General features: G+C 42.1%; 1 protein-coding gene across 1 annotated transcript in view; it reads left to right on the plus strand.

The window, feature by feature from the left end:
* Nucleotides 1-779: 779 nt before the first annotated feature.
* LOC143716398 (leucine-rich repeat and fibronectin type III domain-containing protein 1-like protein) overlaps nt 780-19211 on the plus strand; it is a 137969-nt gene continuing 119537 nt past the window's right edge. Inside the window, exon 1 of the mRNA XM_077208932.1 lies at nt 780-1419. The gene's annotated coding sequence lies outside the window, so the exon portion shown is untranslated. The remainder of the gene's footprint in view (nt 1420-19211) is intronic.

The raw sequence follows: 19211 nt of genomic DNA on the forward strand, positions 1-19211 counted from the left end.
TTAAATATGCAATGTGCTAAGGGTCAAGTGACAAAGGCTTTGAGATCATGTGATCACAGTGTGTGTGTACCTGGTAAATCCTCAATTATGGGGACCAAAAGTTTTTCACTTAAGTTTGTAAATGTATTCTACTGGTTATATAGCACATTACTGAAGAGTGTTGTAATAGAAGTTAATGGAATAGATAGAAGAGTGTTGAAATAGAAGTTAATGGAATAGATAGATAGATAGATAGATTTATTTGTGCTATTGCAAACAATAGCACAAATAAATACAAAGCACAAATAAAAATAAAGAGACAAATGAAATAAACATGGCTTATCTAAAAGAGGTAATCAGGGTAGAAATACTACAGAAACTAAAGTAGTCTGTGTGAATGACTGTAAATGTTAAATAAATAGTAAGCAAATAATTAATGAATCATTATGGAATCGTTAAGGAATTAATCGTCATTTGACAAAATTCCAATCCCTCGACAGGAGACACGCTTGTCTAAATGCTTTACTGTTACAAACAGTCATATCATAAATCACTCATACAATCTGTTTCTAAACGTTCCGAGCTCTTGTGCGCTGTCCTTGGTCCTGAACAAACACTGACACTGGTACTGGGCAGAGAAAAACCAAAGCGCGCAATAACGCATTTGAATCACCGCGCCTGTGCTTCTTTGGTCAGATTATCGTTTATTTGCACCCGCGCTCACGTGCTAGGTAACCATTTCAGCACTATCCGTTAGTTTAAACTGACTCCATTTCCCCTATCGTACTCTGAGTAATGATGTGTCCTTTTTACCTCTTACCAAGCTCAAAGTCACACGTTTCTTCCATCCGCACTGACAGAAAGCCTGTTTGTGTGCATGTCGAGGAGCAGCGCTTCAGGCGGAGGCATGCATGCTTATTGGCAGTGAGCCGTGAAGATCTACCCTAATAACGCCCACTCTCCAGCATGCTCCAAGACGAGCAGACGCTTCGTGTGTATTTGTCTTCTAACTCACCCATCTATCAGGATGATTTTGCAAGAGGGTTCGTTCTCGAGGATGTACACCTCTGACGGATTGGATTGTCCTGTATTTCAGCAGCATATGGATATGTATTCTTTATTGCAAGGTGAAACTGAAAACCCAAGGAAACTAGATATCTGATTCGACGCACCTGGAAAGGGTCGAGCACGAGAATGGGAACTATTTTTGCGAGAAAGCAAAAGTAACGGCAAATTGTATCGGGTAAAGAAAATGAGAGCATCTTGTTTTTTGCTGCACATTGTAAAGAACATTAAGCTACTGTGCAATCGTACCGAACCTGTCTGATCTTTTCCCCCGGCTTTAATGCCGCTTTAATTAGAGCTATCCCACCCTGTCCTCACCAAACGACCACCGGCTGGCACTTTACACCGGAGGACAAGTAGCATCGCAGAGGAAAGGTAACCCTTTTCTTAAAAGACTCTCTAGATTGTTGGAATTAATTGACTGTGCAGCACAAACTATTTCTCTCTGTTCGGCTTGTCTTGGACGTTTTTTTTTTTTTTTTTGTTCTGTCGATCATTTGATTTCAGATTAATCTCAAGCACATTCTGATGACTAATGGGTTAGTTATTATTATAAGTAGTGTGATGTGCGTCCCAGTGCAAAGATCTCGATATGTTTCTTTCGATGCTGAGTAATGGTCAGCAATGCACCAGAGCCACGATTCTACCCCTCGTGAATTTGATAGCTCACTTTCTCCTCTTTATTTGCATATGCAATTACTTGAATGGTTTGCAGCGGTGCAATGACTTTAAAACGGGGGCATGAAATGATGCGAAATTGTGTTTAGACAAACGATATGCTATGTAATAGTCCTTCTAATGTTAGGGTTAGGGTTGTGGGTTAGTTCTGCCTGACAATATATTTTACCCATGGTGGCAGTACACCCTGATAGGGTTTTCTGCATGACAAGATGTTCTACCCACGTTTTCAGCAGTTGTTTTTTCTCTCTCTTTGGCTAGATGTTTTACCATTTCAAAGATTACTAAATGTATTAAATACACCAGACCTCTGTTACAACACTAATTTAATTTAACAGCAAAGATGTGTTCAATTACCAGGGGGAAAAAATATGTATACATTATTCTGAGTCACTGCCAGGTCATCAAAACCATGTTATTTGTCTTTAATATGCATGTGGATTTCTTGACATTTCATTCTAATGCAAAAAATGTCCTGCGATAATTATCATGAAGCCATTAGGTGGCATGTGTCATTATTGTTTTCTGATGCATTAACAAACACTGTTCTACATTAGTTAAATAATACATTTTTAGTGTTGTTCTACTTTAAAATGAAGATAAACCCCCTTAATTGTCTCTTCACACCCAAATACCAGGAATTGGAGGAGTTTTGAATGTCAAGTTGCAAAGCTCTTATATTCTTGTCCACAGGTAGGGGGTGTAGATGCATGCGTGTTCTGTATCACCTATAGCTCATGTAGCCTGAAAACATTTGAGTCATGTTAGGTGCAGGTGGTTATTTCATAACGGTCTTAATTTAATCTGTATGTGCTGTTAGCAAACATACGTTTCTCTTTCCCTTTAACGTCCTTCACTATCTAAGTTGTGTTTTTTTTGCCATATTTAATTTTACGGTGATATGCAAATGGTTTTTTGTTTAAATTCTGACTTTAGTATTAATATATTATTCAGTTGTATCTTTTCTAGATTATCCACATGCAGCTAGTTTATTGCATTCTCCCTTATAAGATATTGGATGATGGATGGTTGGTGATATATAACATGGCAGGACAAATGAAATACGTGTGTTGTATAAATCTCCAGAGCAGTATTTGGGACAAGCACATCCCGTTAATAGGCACATGGCACTGTCATTTTTTTAAGGAGTCACCATTTAACTGTGAGAACTGGGATGGAAGAACAGTCTGGTTTTGCTGCATCTGTCACAGCGAACACGGTATGGCTATTTTCTGTCTGCTGCATCATGATGCATTCCCTGTTGCGTGAAATGAAGAAGTGACTTTTGAATTAGATTGATTTGCAAGATTTTTTTTACAGCATTTTAGAGTTTCTTTTAGTGTCAAATGAGCAGTGTTAACACACATGGGTGAAAATGGCTCACTAAAAGCTTAAAATGGCTCTGATTGGACTTCTACTCTCCTCGTGAAACCTTTCTGAGCTTATCGGTGTCCAAATGATCCTGTTAGAAAGGGACTGTTTTTGAGAGTTTTTTTTAGCAAAAAATCTTTGAAATAATAACCTCATCCTGATTCCTCCATCTGAGCTGTGCAATTCTAATGGTTTAGAGGGGGAAATCAGTCATGTCTTTTTTTATGTAATTATAAGTTTTTTATGTACTTATTTAAGTTATTAGTCCTTTATTTGCACATTTATTTACTTATTTAATCATTCATTGTTTATTGTTTATTTATGTGATACTGAAGACTGGAGTAATGGCTAGAAAAAAAATGCAGTGTTGACATCAGAGGAATAAATTACATTTTAGGATATATTCAAATCGAAAATCAGTATCTTAATGTGTAATAATATTTCACAATACGTTTTAGTTTTCACAGTAGTTTGATCAAATAATCACTATGATTTTAATTACCAACCATGATTTTAAAGAAAAAAGAAAATGATCTATTAAGATTATTAATTAATTATTTATTTATAGATTTATTAATTATTAACACTTAAGCTTAGGGGTCAGATTCTCACAAATAACTAACTATTAACTAAGGCTTTGCCTCAATAAACCCACCTATTACTACCTATTAATAGGTAGCAATATAGTTATTAAGTTTAGGTATTGGGTAGAATTAATGGATGTAGAATGTCATGCAGAATAAGGCATTACCATGTCCTTTATAAGTACTAATAATCAGCCAAGTAATATTTGTGTTAATAAGCAACTAATTAATAGTGAGAATTGGACCTTAAACTAAAGTGTTACCAATACTTTTTAAAATTTGTTTTCCACATCAACTGTAAGCGTTTTACGTTAGTTAGCTTTATTGGTTTCATGGTGTCACTAAATGTAATTTAACCACCGGTTGTTGCGTAATTCCATAAGTGTTAAGTGCGTTTGAGAGGAATATTTCAGATTTTTCCTTTTTCCCCTCCTTCTCTGCCATCCATCATGAGCCATAGCGCACAGCAAATATGCAGACGAGGCCGTATTCCGAGTGTGTGCTCAAGATTGAACACTCCATCCCGGGCTTTTCAAACAGACTGTCATATTTTCAGCAGGTGGTAGGACTAGGGTGCACACTCCAATCTCCAGAGAGAAAGACAGAGAGTGGGCTCACTGTGAAGCAGAGTGGTGCTCAGGGATGATTGGAATGGAAGTAGAGAGCAGGGGCGAAGAATAGGAAGCCCCCTGCCCCCCCCCTTCTCTCCCTGTGGTGCAGAGTTCTGTATTAACTAGAGGCAGTGATGAGTGGGGTCTGCAATTACCCTCAGGCCTCCGACACGCCACAGAAGCCTCGGCTTGCGGCTAATTGCTCCGATGTATTAGCCTGTGTGTTGCTCTTCTATTACCTATTACTCTTCCTCCTCCCACTATGCCGGCGACCGCTCTAAATGAACTCTTGCCACTTTTGAGTTGATGCCCGACAACAGACTTTTCGCCAATGGAGCTTAAACGGCCAGACGTGTAATTTTCCAGTTGATCTGTTCTGGAAGCCAACACTGATACACAATGCGGGCAGCGAGATGTAGGCGAGGCTGTAATATGGGTGGGGAGTGAAGCAGAGTAAAGGATGGAGGAGGTCAGGCTTGTTCCTCCTATATGTTGTAAGCACATCAATATTCTGCATAAACATTTCACACCTCAGCAACCTCAGGATGCTACTAAGCTTGTGGGCTTTAAAGGCTCATGTGTTTATCTTTGGTATTAGCGACAACTCACTACAAATTTCTGTCTGTCTTGTTTTATTGTAAGAATATGAGTCAGCGATCAGACTTTTCTTGAATTAATTTTCCTTTAACGTTGAATAGGAGGCCAGCAGATCCTGAACCACCAACTGTTACTGCCCCCCAGAAAGCTGGCAAAAATGTTGAAATCCATAATGAAGGTGCAGCAGGCGGAGCAATGAGAAATTTGACTTTAGTTGTGGTTTTCACTGAAGGTCAAAATAAATGAGGAGAAGCGTAGTGTCATTCCGCAGACATTCCCATTCGGACAGGATTGCATTTCTCAGAGGACCCCTGAGTTAGAGGGGTAAAACAAGTAGGTGATTTGCTATTGTTTTGGTTGTGTGAGAAAAAAAACACAGACACGTTTGATTTCAGAGGATTAAAATCACAAAGTATGTCTTTGAAAATACAAATTAACCTGACCTCCTCAGGGAAAACTAGTCCTGTCCAAAAAAGGGCTTAAGAACAGGAGATTTAACAGTATGCAGTTACCACTGCTCTCACTGGAGTACTCACATTTGGAATAATACAAGGATTTGGCAGTTACTTTTTGTATGAAACCAGTTGTAATCAGGATCCAAAATAAGCGGTTTGTCATGCCTACCAATGGCAGACAAATAGAGAAAATGTGCTGTACTTTTTTATTTTCTTTAACCAGCCAATTTTTTTTAAATCGGTTATTATTTTAATAATTAATTATATATTTATTTAAAATAATAATAATATATATATATATATATATATATATATATATATATATATATATATATATATATGACATCACTGTCCAGCCGGGAGGGAACAATGGTACTTTTCAGGAAATGGAAAAAAAAAACACTGTATTTTTTAAATAATTAAACACTTCGTTATCAAAGTTGATATTTTGGCTTTATATATGGTCAGATACTTGCATGTGTCATAACATTTTACCAAAATCAAGCTCAAATGCAAACAGAGACAGTGCAAACTGTGTCCCACACATCATTCGCGGTTCAGGCGGTGTGGAGTTATGAGGTTTTACCGACAGTCTGAGGATTCAATGAAGTTGCAAAGTTTGGTCACAAGCTCTTTTTAAAACTTTTCATTCGTTTAATAGCCTATTTGCAAAACCCACAGACTGACATAAATGGTGACCAATAGTAATGATATAAGAATAAAAATAAAAATGACAAAATATGAAGATTTGATTTTTCCACCCAACAGCGATTATATGATTTATCATAATTCAATTTATTTTTCATCTTGTCCCTATGTAATTGTTTTGCTATTTGTTAATTTTCTCTAGGCTACATACAGTATTTTCCAGCAAAGAAATTGAACCTCTTACAAAAATAGACATGATTTTAATCCTCATATTTTATTTTTGGTTACGGTTTACGGCTGTGAAAGTACTGATTAATCATTTTATTTTCAATGATTCTTTGTGCTTGACAAATGTTAATTTTGGACCCTGATTTTAATGTTACTTGTTTTTCGAGAATTTAAGTTATATACACAACTTTATTCCAAAACCCAGAACTGTAAAAGGTTCCTAGTGTTTCATATATTAAAAATGCATGTTGATAGTGTTTGATCCAGTCCTTACCAACAGTTCTTCTTGCACCATAAGCAGTTTTAAATTCCAAATGTATAATAATTACATGAAATATGACCCAGAAAATGTAGCATTCGGCTTTCTCAGTTCAAATCCAGTGTTCAGTATATCTTCAACATTGTTTCTGTTGGTATAATTAAGGTTTTCTTAAGTGCACTTTATGTATTTGTCCTGCACTCCAAACCCCTCCATTGATCTACGGTTACAGCCAGTGAAACCACAGCCAAAGCCTTTACTAATCCATTCTGGGGTTCCTGCAGAGAAACAGATCCAGCACTGTGGGAAACCATCACTTCCTATTTGGCCTTTCAAGGATGACCGATCCCTACAGTCTGTCTTCTTCTTTCCTTGGCTCAATGAAAAAAAAAAAATATGACACTGTCTCGGCACATTCGTGATCACTGCTGCCTGACTGACGCTGGGTCTGCCCTTAACTTACAGTGAATGCTCTGCCTTCTTCATTCGGGACTGATACGTTATGTTATGTGGCCTCCAATAAAGAGATTGAGTTTGGCATATAGGGGAATGGTAGAGCATGATCACATGACCACAAAACAGAGACAATCATATGTTGGCCTTGTAAAACAACTTTTCAAGAAAAATCATTTTTGCAGTGTAGTCAAGCTCACTTTTGTCATTTTATTGGGAATTATTGGTATTAATATTGGGAACTGTGGCACACAAATTGCATTCAGCAGAGGTTGTGTGGCTTAATTATATAATCTGTTGTGCCAGTGTCAGTCCTTGAAAGTTAACATTCAGAAACTTTAGGCTATACTTTAAAGACATTTCTAGTTCTAGTCAGAACCAAAGACAACTTGTCTTTTCATATCCGTATCCTTAAGAAACCCAGCCATACAGTTGAATTCTCTAACTCTTCTTTTTATCTTCTTTTCATAATATTAGCGAATCATACATGCCCCTGGAGCCGAGAGAGTTTAAGTGACTCAGTGGTTTGCGATAGTAGGATTTGAATAGGGTGACATTTTTAGCACAGAGCCACTTTCCCTTATCAGGCCAAAAGTGTGAAGGCCACTTCTTTCTTAAATATAACAAAGATATGCCTCGTGAAGTGAAGGTTGAGCATTTAAACCCTAAAATAAAGGGTTTAAATTCTCCCTGTTCCGGTTTAATGTGCAAAAACAGCCAACAACCTGTGTTCATAAGTTGATTTCTCAAAGAGTGTGAAAACTATCTCTGTGGTGTCTCTGTGATATTGCTCTGTTCGTACGGTCGAATTACTTAAACTTCTGACACAGCCGATAGTGTGACTTTATAGCAGGATTAGAATAGAAATCAATGCGATCAGGGGTTTCGCGTCAGGGTGAAAAAGTTACCCATGCAGATTCCTCTAGTCAAATTTGCCCTTTTGACCAACAGAAAGCTGCTTGGTTTGAAAGTGACTTCTCTACCGTATAGACAATGGACAGTGGATCTTGTTTTGCCCAGTTTTAGTTGTGGTGAACTATAATAACCCTCTTTATATCCCACAATGTGTATCAACATTACGGCTTTATATCTGCCAGTGAGACTTTATAATTCCAATGTGACTTTACTAAATATCTCACAATGGGACTTCATATCTCATAATAGGTGATATAGCCTTAATATGAACTATATCTCTGAGGCAGAAAGTAGCTTTCATTTTTGGCAGACTCTGATAGAGACAACAGTTTTCGCCCAGGGCGCCCCTCTGTCGTGATGGGCAGAAGGGGCTTTGGGAAGCATTTGGGGAAGCCTTTTTGGAAATTGGATCATTTTTTTCAGTTCCCTTTGGTGCTGCTAGCTGCATAGAAAAAACCCAGTATGCTTTCACTTCATTGAGTAAGTAAAGAGGTTGCCAAAGTGAATTTTTACAGTTGTCTCTGCTTCCCGTTGATTTTTGTATTCATCATTTCCCAGCTCATTGAGATGTGTGAGTAGCTGTCATACACAGTGAGATATTGTAAACCCAAAAAACAGAGCATCCTGAAATGGATTTTATCTCCGCAGTGTTTTACTGGTTGGCGTGTAACTGCATGAAGAAGTGTGTTTATCAGCATTTTCACTTGACACAATTGTCTCCAGATGCACCTCCAGTGGTGATGGAGTCAATCATCCATGACCTTCGACTACACCTTTCTCTGTTACTCTCTCTCTTTCTGTCTCTGGAGTTATCTTTCAGTCTCTCTGTACAGCTAAGCTCAGCTTTGCTTCTTTCTACGCCATACAGAAAAAACAGAAATGTTTTCAGTAACCATCTGCCTGTTCTCATTGGCAGGTGAGGCGGGTCAGATTATGGGATTCATATAGACATCCGGCGGGATGGTTTTTGCTTCTGTTCCAGTCCTTCCTCTGCCCAAATGCATACAGATGTGCTACTATGGGTTACATAGCAGGGGCTTCTCTCTTGAGCTGTGGATTTATTGAAAGTGATACAGCTGATATGTTGCAAGGGATAGTTTGTATGTGTGTTTTGTGGGTATTCGTCGGAAGGATTACACTCTGGGGCGGATCAACGTTCCCAAAAGGGGTCGATGGCAGACTACTGCAGCAATCTAGGAAAAACAATGACACGTTTCAGGGGCGATTTCTAGAATCTTGGTCTTAGAAGGGCTCTACCCCCTATACCTGAGCATGAGCTGATGTGGCTGAGACGGTATTTCTTGCCTGAAGTTACGAGTTAGAATCTGGCTCTGACTATTTTTAAATAGACTAGAGGAATTAAAACAGCATGTACAGTAGTAGTTATGTTTCCATTGAAAGTTGTGAGTTTAACTTGTGGGAAAAAATTTGAATTTTGCAGAAAGCAGCGTTACCATCCCATGAGCCATATTGACCAAACAGGGCAAATTAACATGAGAGCGCAATTTCAAAAAAGAGCTGATGGGGTGAAATGTTCTGCACGTGATCTACTTAAGATACGCAAAGAAAAGAACACAGATGCAGCCGGATCATTTCCATAATGACCAACGCAATCTACCAAGAGCAGTAAAAACTGATCTTATTGCATATGCATAAAGGTCAGGCCCAAATTAGCATCTGGTTTAAGACATGCTTTTTTATATACCAGTAAATTGACTAGAGCAAACCTTGCATGATTCATTTAAATCCTCTCCTCCCATACATTTTGAATCTGAAACTCTTACAAATGCATAATAACTGTGTCCACATATTTTTTCACTGCATGTCTTTAGTAAATCCTAACAGTAGTTTTTTAACTCCAAAACAGGGTTTGCTTTGTTAGTAAATCTGGCCCTATGTGATCAAGATGAAAATCCCTAATTATTTGCTATTTTAAGACACTTATTGATATTGACATATAGTCCTTAAGATCTGCAGGGTTCTTCTCTATGATATAATTTCCTGTTATTTATTTATTTGTTCTGCATGTTGGTGTATCACATGACTTTGCTGATCACACCGCATGACTCAAATTTGAGTGTTGTAATTTATAAATATGTATTAAATGAACATGTTGTAATTAGTAACTAATATATGAAATTTCAAAAAGAAAAATAATCAAGTCTTAAAGAAATAAGAATAAAACATGATCCCAAGCAAACTGTACTTAACAATATATTTTTTTTTCATAATCAATTTTGAACCCCCCCCCCCCCCTCATAATTGTGACTTTATATGTTACAATGTGAAGTTATATATTACAATTGTGACTATTTCTCATAAGTCTCATAATGTGACTATATCTCATAGCGTAACTTTATCTCACAATATAATCTTACAATTGTGAATTTATTTCTGATTTAAATCTTTCACAGAGTGTTGTTTTTGTGACTCATAATGTCAGTGACCCATATAACGGCTGCAAATTTTCTTACATTTTATATAGCGATTTCATTGGAAAGGAGAAATGGAGCGTGCTTCTCTGACAGCTGTGTTATGAACAGTGCTTATCACCTACATTATGCTCGAGAATGTCACTGTTTAGTGATCAGACTTTTTGGTGGTAAAGCGAGTATTCAGAGTGAAAGTATGTGCAAATATGGTCTAGCTACTTGTATGGACACTGTACATGAGGACTAATGTCATAGGAGCAATAATGGCGTGGGAACAGGATTGAGAGTGGTAAAGAGAGAGAGGCTGCCCCAGCTGCTCTTCAATCAGATCCTGTATGGCCTGGATACTTAATGCCGATCATATGATTTAATGCTAGATTAAGCACATGCTTGACAGCTAAAATGCCCCCTCTCTAAGCTAAGAGTCACTCAGGGTTTATTGGCCTCAAACAACTCTTAATCTGCCCCCACTGCTGAATTATCACAAAAGCATTTCATCAAAACACAATCCAGAATGCTGCAGGATATGTTTTTTTTTTTTTCTCACCCATTTGTACTTTTGACCTTGGATCCACAAATACAATGTTACCAGTTCAGCCTGTAATGCATAATTGGGCAGATCTAGGAATGACTTGAAAGCCATTAAACGGGTCCTCTGTGCCTGGCCTTAGTTTTCACAGTTTCAAAGAGTGCAAACAAGAAGCCTTTTTAGAGTACAGTAAAACTAATCCTACCCACCTCCCCTTATGTAGCAGTGACTTGATTGCTACTATGCAGAGCACACAATGTGTAATCGACCACAGGATCTAACACTGATGAGTCAACAAACATCGTTATGCAATACAAGTGCCTGAGTCATGTGATGCCTCCACTTTTCAGATGCTGTATCTGTATTCATCTATAGCCCTTAATCTATCAGAGTAAAATAACTAATTTAGCATTTAGCATTGTTGTTCTAAATTATGGACGCCCATTTCCGCCTCAGTGTAAAGAAGTACAAAGTTGATTGTGACTTTATTTCTCATAATTGTGACTGCATATCTCACACAGGGCTTGTCATTAACACCCGGATAACGCAGCCAAAGTGCGCGCAGATAAAGCATCTCTGTACTAAATTTTTCACTGCTTATTGCTCTTGAACAGTCAATTACACACAAAATAATGTCAAAATGCCGGTCTTGGTGAGAATTCACGTAAACACAGTCAGATATGTTTTAGGTGAATGTAAACAGTTGAGAAAGAAAACACATGTGTAACAGTATAATGTATTTGTGTGTCAGGTCTTAAAGTGAAAGCAGCCTAATATGCATGCATGCTGCAAAATTATTATTATTAAGATTTGTACAAAAAATATCTATATGACATTTTTTCCCCCATGTTATTGATGTCAAAATTGTGGCCAGTGAAAATCCTAAGTGGATAGTAACTTTGGAAAACCACTAGCCACAGTGGCTAGTGAGCATAAAAGGTTAATGTCAAGCCCTGATCTCACAATGTGACTATATCTAACTATTGTTGTAACAGAAGTCACAATGTGACTTTTTATCTTACAATTTCGATTTTACTTACAATTGCAACTATTTCTAATATATAAATATTGAGGGCTTATCATATTACATTTTTTTTTAATGTAATGACAAAAACACCTCTTTGCTATAAAATATATCAACACCACCTACCTCTAACAATAGCAGCTAGAAAATCAAAGATCGTCGTTTTTAGTCGTGACGATTGACTTAATTATATGTAGGTGTCTTCATTTGATTTTGCCAATGGTACAAACTCTACGAACTAGCCGAGCAACTACTGTTGAGATGAATGGCAATGCAAACAGATAGCTTCATCCTGGTATTATAGATCTCCTTAATTTATACATGAAGCAAAACTGCGCTCATCAAAACATTTCATTGGTTCTTTAAATTCAAGGGCATTACTGCTAACAGTAGCTCACTTCTCGAATCCATGTGGAGTCCGACTAATTGTTCTGTTGCCAGTAACATTAGTTGTTATGGAACTAATACCGCATACTGAAATAAACAAATTTGCACTTTGAGGTTTGAATAGTGCCTTGTTGAACATGTGCTGCTAGTCAGACATGGCATTTACAAGGCAGGGGAGTTAAAACTGTGTCACTTTGATAGAGATCAGAACAACAGAGGCAGCGAATCACGCGTCGAGGTGAGAGGTGATTCAGAGAATGGAGAGGGCAGAGAAGGGTTTCCGAATCTACATGAATCCACATGTGTTTACTGGTGATACAAAGGGTTTTATATTTGAGTTGCCAAACAACTAACATAAGGTATAATTTTCTCACTCCAAGCGTGCTTTGTTTTCATTTAACATCCAGATCTGCCGGGTCACATCTGCTGTGATGATCACGAATCTATAAAAAGGGGAAGAAAAAAGCATTGTGAACATTCATTTGGAATAACCATTTATTTTTAAATGCAATCACTGGCACAGTGTTTACACAAGTAATGTGTAAAATATGTTAATGAATAGGGCTGCAAATTTAATTCTGATTTTATTCGCACATTCCTTAAACATAAACTTTTGTTTATGTAATAATGCAGCTAGTTTGTAGCTTAATTATTATATTATTTCCAAGGAAACAACTCTAAATGAAACCGTGAGCACTTCAGATAGATCTCTGAGCAGATATTCTGTGCGTACCTGTTGAACAACAATTTGCATGTGCAATTTCCTTTATTATGGAACTATCCAAAACCACTTCTGCATAAATTTGACAAGTAGCCTATACTTAAATCTCATGCATGGCTTTGCTATGGAAGCTTGTTTCCGCCACAAAATAAAACATTTTAAATTGCGACTTTACATCTCTCATTTCTTAGAATAGTGAGTTATAAAGTCAGAATTGCGTGACAAAGTCAGAATTGCGTGTTATAAAGTTAAAATTGCGAGATATAAACTCACAATTGCGTGTTGTAAAGTCAGAATTGCAAGAAATATACTCGCAATTGCACGAAAAAAAGTCAGAATTGCGAATTTATTTTTGCAATTGTGACTTTATAACATCCCATTGTGACTTTATATCATGCAATTGTTTGTAATAAAGAATTGTGAGAAATAAACATGCAATTCTGAGAAAAAACGTTAGAATTGCGAATTTATTTCTCACAATTGCGAGTTTATAGCTCACAATTCTGACTTTATAACACGTAATTGTGACTATAATACAATCACGACTTTATATCACATAATTCTGACTTTATAACTCGCAATTGCGACTTCATATCACACAATTCTGAGATGAAAATATGTAAAAGATTATGTGATGTAAACTCGCAATTGTGAGAAAAAAGTCTGAATTGTGAGATAAAAAGTCACAATTACGTTTTTAATTTTTTATTCTGTGGTGGAAACAAGCTTCCATACTTTACATTTTCCCCCAATTGTAAAACCAATGAACCGATGCATTGTTCTTCTCACATATACATGTTCCCTTTCGTTGTCACTCCAAGTTACGTCGGATGACGACGAATGGGGTTTCGCTTAGAACACCTATCGACTTCGAGTATTACAAAACGAGCCAATGGCAAAGAAATGCCATGGGTCTGCGGAATTTGCATAGCGTATCTCCGCCTTACCTCGTGGGTATAAAAGGAGGACGCCGGCAACAAGCAGATATGTTTTCGCTTCGGAGCCAAGAGTATTTCTTCACTCCACAGTCATCTCTGACTTCGCTCTACGAGACGAGCTTCTCTCTCCGGTGTTGGTGTGACGGCGATCTGCAGCGAGCTCACAGTGCCTGCTGATCTGTGCAGTAATCTGCCAGTGTGTGTGTGTCTCCCTGTGCGCTTCAACATCGCGGAGTTTTTTCTCTCCTCTCATAAAAGAGCTCGCATGCGGCACGTCTTTTTAAAGACGGCTCGCCCGTGCATTTCTGGTTGCAGCGGACTGGTATCGGACTCTGATGGGCACGAGCGCTGCCTAGTGTGTTTGATCATGCTTGAACAGCGCTCGTGGGCGCTCTACAGAGGAAGATGCCATGTCTGTTGCAGCATCACTAGGTGGACTTGAGTCTCCTGAAAGTGAGGGCTCGTCACAGCTGCCACCTTCCGGTGTGCATACGGCTGTGCCTGAGTCTGATCCGGAGATGACGGCCATGCTTTCCTGGGACGATTGGTTTTGGGTAAGGCCGCCGACCCTCGTCCGCGGCAAACCCCAATACCTCTCTTCCCGGACGTGCATGATGAGATCTCGAAGTCCTAGAAGAACCCCTTGTCTTCTAAGGACCGCTCGCTGATCTCATCCGCCTTTCCTCCCCTCGATGGGGCCGCTGCCCTTGGGTACACTGGGGTTCCCCAGGCTGAACACTCTGTTGCGATGCTATGTGTCCTCAGAGTGCTTCTTCTCGGCGCAATCCTAAGCATCCGCCCGTGGTCTGTAGTTTTTCGTCTACGCTTGTGGCGAGATCCTATAGGGCCACGGGACTGGCAGCCGCCTCACTGCATGCCATGGTCATTCTGCTGGTCCACCTGACCCAGATGCTCATGGACCTGCACGAGGGCGGGACTGACCCAGGGCTCTTCACTGAGCTGCACGCCGTCACTGACCTTGCTCTCCGAGCGACGAAAGTGGCCGTACGCTCCCTGGGTCAGGTGATGCTCACCATTCTGTGGCTGAACCTGTCTGATGTGCTGGATGTCGCACGGACCCGTCTGTCCGACATTCCCATATCCCAGGTCGGCCTCTCCGGCGGTGCGGTTGAGGGCTTGACCAACAGCTCTCAGCCGCTCATTAGCAGACTGACGTTGATTCTGTCCCGACGGCCCCGCCGTCCACCCAGATCCCTCGGTCTGCCCACCGCCGAAGGCGCCCTCCCACGGCTCCCACCCCGCCCGTTCACCCGGGCCGGCTCTGGGGGCCGCGGGCGGACGCCACAGCCCCTCTCCAGCCCCGCCCCCCGCTACACGCCGGGTTAAGCGGCGCTCCTGAGACGGGCTCCTCGGGGATGGAGCAGACTGAGGTTGACTCTGTCCCGACGGCCCCGCCGTCCGCTCGGATCCCTCGGTCTGCCCACCGCCGAGGGCGCCCCCCCGCGGCTCCCACCCCGCCCGCTCAGCCGGGCCGGCTCTGGAGGCTGCGGTCGGACGCCAAAACAGTCCTCTCCAGCCCCGCCCCCCACTACACGCCGGGTTAAGCGGCGCTCTTGGGATGGGCTCCTCAGAGATGGGACTCAGTTCTTTCCAGGAGCTGGTAGCAGGATCACTCCTTTCCCCGGGTGAGGGCCGGGGAAGAATCCCTATTCTCCAAAGAACTGACTCTCCCGTCTCTGAGCACAGAGAGTTCGGACGTCACAGAGCGCCGCCCACATGCCGTGCTCTCCTCATCCCCCTCTGTCCCGGAGGTGGTTGACACGGCGTGCCGTCCACGACCGCTTCGCCCCTGTCCCCCTCTGTCGCCAGACCCTTGACAGAGCAGGCCCCCGTGGAACGCTGGTCCGTTCAGACAATACCGCCACTGTAGCGTACATCAACCATCAAGGTGGTCTACGCTCCCGCCGTATGTCGCAACTCGCCCGCCACCTCCTCATATGGAGTCAGAAGCATCTGAGGTCGCTTCATGCCATTTATATCCCCGGAGCCCTGAACTGTGCAGCCGACGAGCTCTCACGGCTTCAGCTCCTCCCGGGAGATTGGCGACTCCATCCCCAGTCGGTTCAGCTGATTTGGGACCAGTTCGGGGACGCACAGATAGATCTGTTTGCCTCTCACGACTCGACCCACTGCGACCTGTATTATTCCCTGACCGAGGGCACGCTCGGCACGGATGCTCTGGCGCACAGCTGGCCGCGGGGCCGCAAATATGCGTTTCCCCCAGTGAGCCTTCTTGCGCAGGGTCTGCGCAAGGTCAGGGAGGACGAGGAGCAGGTCATTCTGGTCGCGCCATACTGGCCCGCCCGGACCTGGTTCTCCGAACTAGTACTCCTCGCGACAGCACCTCCTTGGCCGATTCCCCTGAGGAAGGACCTCCTTTCTCAGGGACGGGGCACCCTATGGCACCCTCGTCCCGATCTTTGGAACCTCCACGTGTGGCTCCTGGACGGGACGAGGCAGGTTTGAGTACCCTACCACCAACGGTGGCGGCTACCATCACTTCCGCTAGAGCGTCGTCCACGAGACACGTCCATGCGTTGAAGTGGAACCTCTTCGTCAACTGGTGCTCTTCTCACCGAGAAGACCCCCGGAGATGTTCGATTAGTGTCATGCTTTCCTTCCTTCAACATAGGCTGGAGCGAAGGCTGTCTCCCTCCACCCTGAAAGTCTATGTTGCCGCTATTGCCGCAAACCATGACCCGGTCGAAGGTAAGTCTGTTGGAAGGCACGACCTGATCATTAGGTTCCTGAGAGGAGCAAGGAGACTGAATCCTCCTCGTCCTCCTCTCGTTTCCTCTTGGGACCTCTCAGTGGTTCTAACTGCCCTGCGGAGTGCTCCCTTTGAGCCGTTGCAATCAGTGGAGCTTAAGTTCCTGTCTATGAGACAGCGCTCCTGGTTGCATTGGCCTCCATCAAGAGGGTGGGGGACTTGCACGCATTCTCCGTTGACGAAGCGTGCCTGGAATTTGGGCCGGCTTACTCTCACGTGATCCTGAGACCCCGGCCTGGATATGTGCCCAAGGTTCCTACCACTCCCTTCCGGGACCAGGTGGTGAACCTGCAAGCGCTGCCCCCGGAGGAGGCAGACCCAGCCTTGGCACTGCTCTGTCCAGTACGCGCCCTCCGCGCCTATGTAGGCAGGACGCAGTGTTTCAGGACCTCAGACCAGCTCTTTGTCTGTCATGGTGGGAAGCTGAAGGGAAAGGCTCTCTCCAAGCAAAGGTTGTCTCACTGAATAGTGGACGCCATTGCTTTGGCATACCAGCAGCAAGGTCGACCGTGCCCCCTTGGTGTGACTGCCCACTCCACCCGGAGTGTGGCATCCTCTTGGGCTCTAGCGCATGGCGCCTCGCTTACAGACATCTGCAGAGCTGCAGGCTGGGCGACACCTAACACATTCGCCAGATTCTACAATCTCCGAGTGGAGCCAGTGTCCTCTCATGTACTCGCTTCAACCAGCTAGTACTGGACCCGCTCAGGTGTCTTCGCTTGCTCGCCATTCCACTCCACGGACTGGATACGTGCGATATTCTCCTCAGGTGAGCTTCCCCGAAAAGCCCTGAGTTCCTCCAGCACTCCTGACGTTGGCGCCAGTGTCTATTGCCTGTGCGTCGGCTAGGTGCCTCCCGTGTGCATGGTCCCTCCCCTGAGCGACCCCCACATGTGTATTTCCACTGTAAGCCTCCTGAGCATGTGTCTTTCCCTTGGCAAGCCACCTTGCCACCCCTGGGGTTGAAATATTCCACCTGCGGCTGGACACCCCAGTGTTCTCCATGTCTCCTTCGGGTCACATGTGTATTCTCTAAGTCCCCCCCTCTGGGTTGGCAGTAATTGCATATTTTCCCTGAACTTGGGGATATGCTCCCCAGTGTACCTTGGTATTCCTGTGCTAAATAGGAGTCCTTCGTCCGTGCCAGTCTCACGACAGGGATCTCAGATTTACGCAGGGCACTGGAAGACAGCTGAGAAGGTGGCGTGATTAGACTGGTAACCCCATTCGTCGTCATCCGACGTAACTCGGAGTGACAACGAAAGGGAACGTCTCGGTTACGTATGTAACCCTCGTTCCCTGAGTAGGGAACGGAGATGTTACGTCTGCCTGCCACTTTCCGCTGTACCGCGGGGATCGCCTGAGCTCAGTCTTGGCTCCTCAGCGAAGAAACATATCTGCTTGTTGCCGGCATCCTCCTTTTATACCCACGAGGTAAGGCGGAGATACGCTATGCAAATTCCGCAGACCCATGGCATTTCTTTGCCATTGGCTCGTTTTGTAATACTCGAAGTCGATAGGTGTTCTAAGCGAAACCCCATTCGTCGTCATCCGACGTAACGTCTCCGTTCCCTACTCAGGGAACGAGGGTTACATACGTAACCGAGACGTTTCTCAGTGCAACATTTTGAGTAAATTTTGGGACTCTGAACCGACTTATTTTATGTACAGTTGGTTTCATCACATCATTAGAAATAGTGAACAAAGTGAGCAATTTTGAGTTGTTGTGTGTTTAACTTTTGCCTGCCTGTGTTCTTTTGCCTGTCTGTATTTTAAGACATAAGTGCATCGGTGTGCGAAATGTGTTTTTGTGGGTGAAAATGTGTTTAGAGACTTGGAAAAAAAAGAGTGCATGAGATTTGCAAACAGTGTTTTAACTACCTGAACTTGTTTAATGTTTTACAGAAAGAGTGATTTATTCGACAAATTGGTTTAGGCTTTTGGGAATTTGGTTCAGAGAATGGGGTTTAGTGTTTTAACAATTCAGAAAATCTGTAATATGCATGCATATGACTGCATCTGTTTCACAAATTCAGGTTTTTGTAGTTTACGTTTTCAATTTGTTGTTGAAAATGATGTTGTGTAAACTGCTTCTTAGTTAGGCTAATTGAAACTTTTATTGAAACTCTTATAAACGTTTTTCACAGAATTTTCACTAGTAGCCTACATTTCTACGACATTATATGTGTATTTTAGCTTTTTTTTTTTTATTATTCATAATGGATACCCTAAATAAAAAAAATATACCAACATTTAAAATACATTCATTTCATTCTAAGATTACGATCCCCGTCTCTTCCATTCTCTTAATTCACAGTCACTACAATTGGATGGATGATAATGAGTGGGTTGCTTGGTAACTACAATTTGTGTGGCATCTCCCAAAGAACACCTCACAGTCATTAAGTCATTTATTCTGAGCATTTATGTTCTCGCTCTTGCTCTCTTCTGTCTCTCTGTCTCTCTGTCTCTCTGTGTCTCTCTCTCTGTCTCTCTGTGTCTCTCTCTCTGTCTCTCTGTGTCTCTCTCTCTGTCTCTCTGTCTCT

This window comes from Siphateles boraxobius, unplaced genomic scaffold, assembly GCF_051911475.1.
Source record: "Siphateles boraxobius isolate OS27281-9 unplaced genomic scaffold, OSU_SipBor_1 6, whole genome shotgun sequence".
In the NCBI taxonomy this organism is placed as follows: Eukaryota; Metazoa; Chordata; class Actinopteri; order Cypriniformes; family Leuciscidae; genus Siphateles; species Siphateles boraxobius.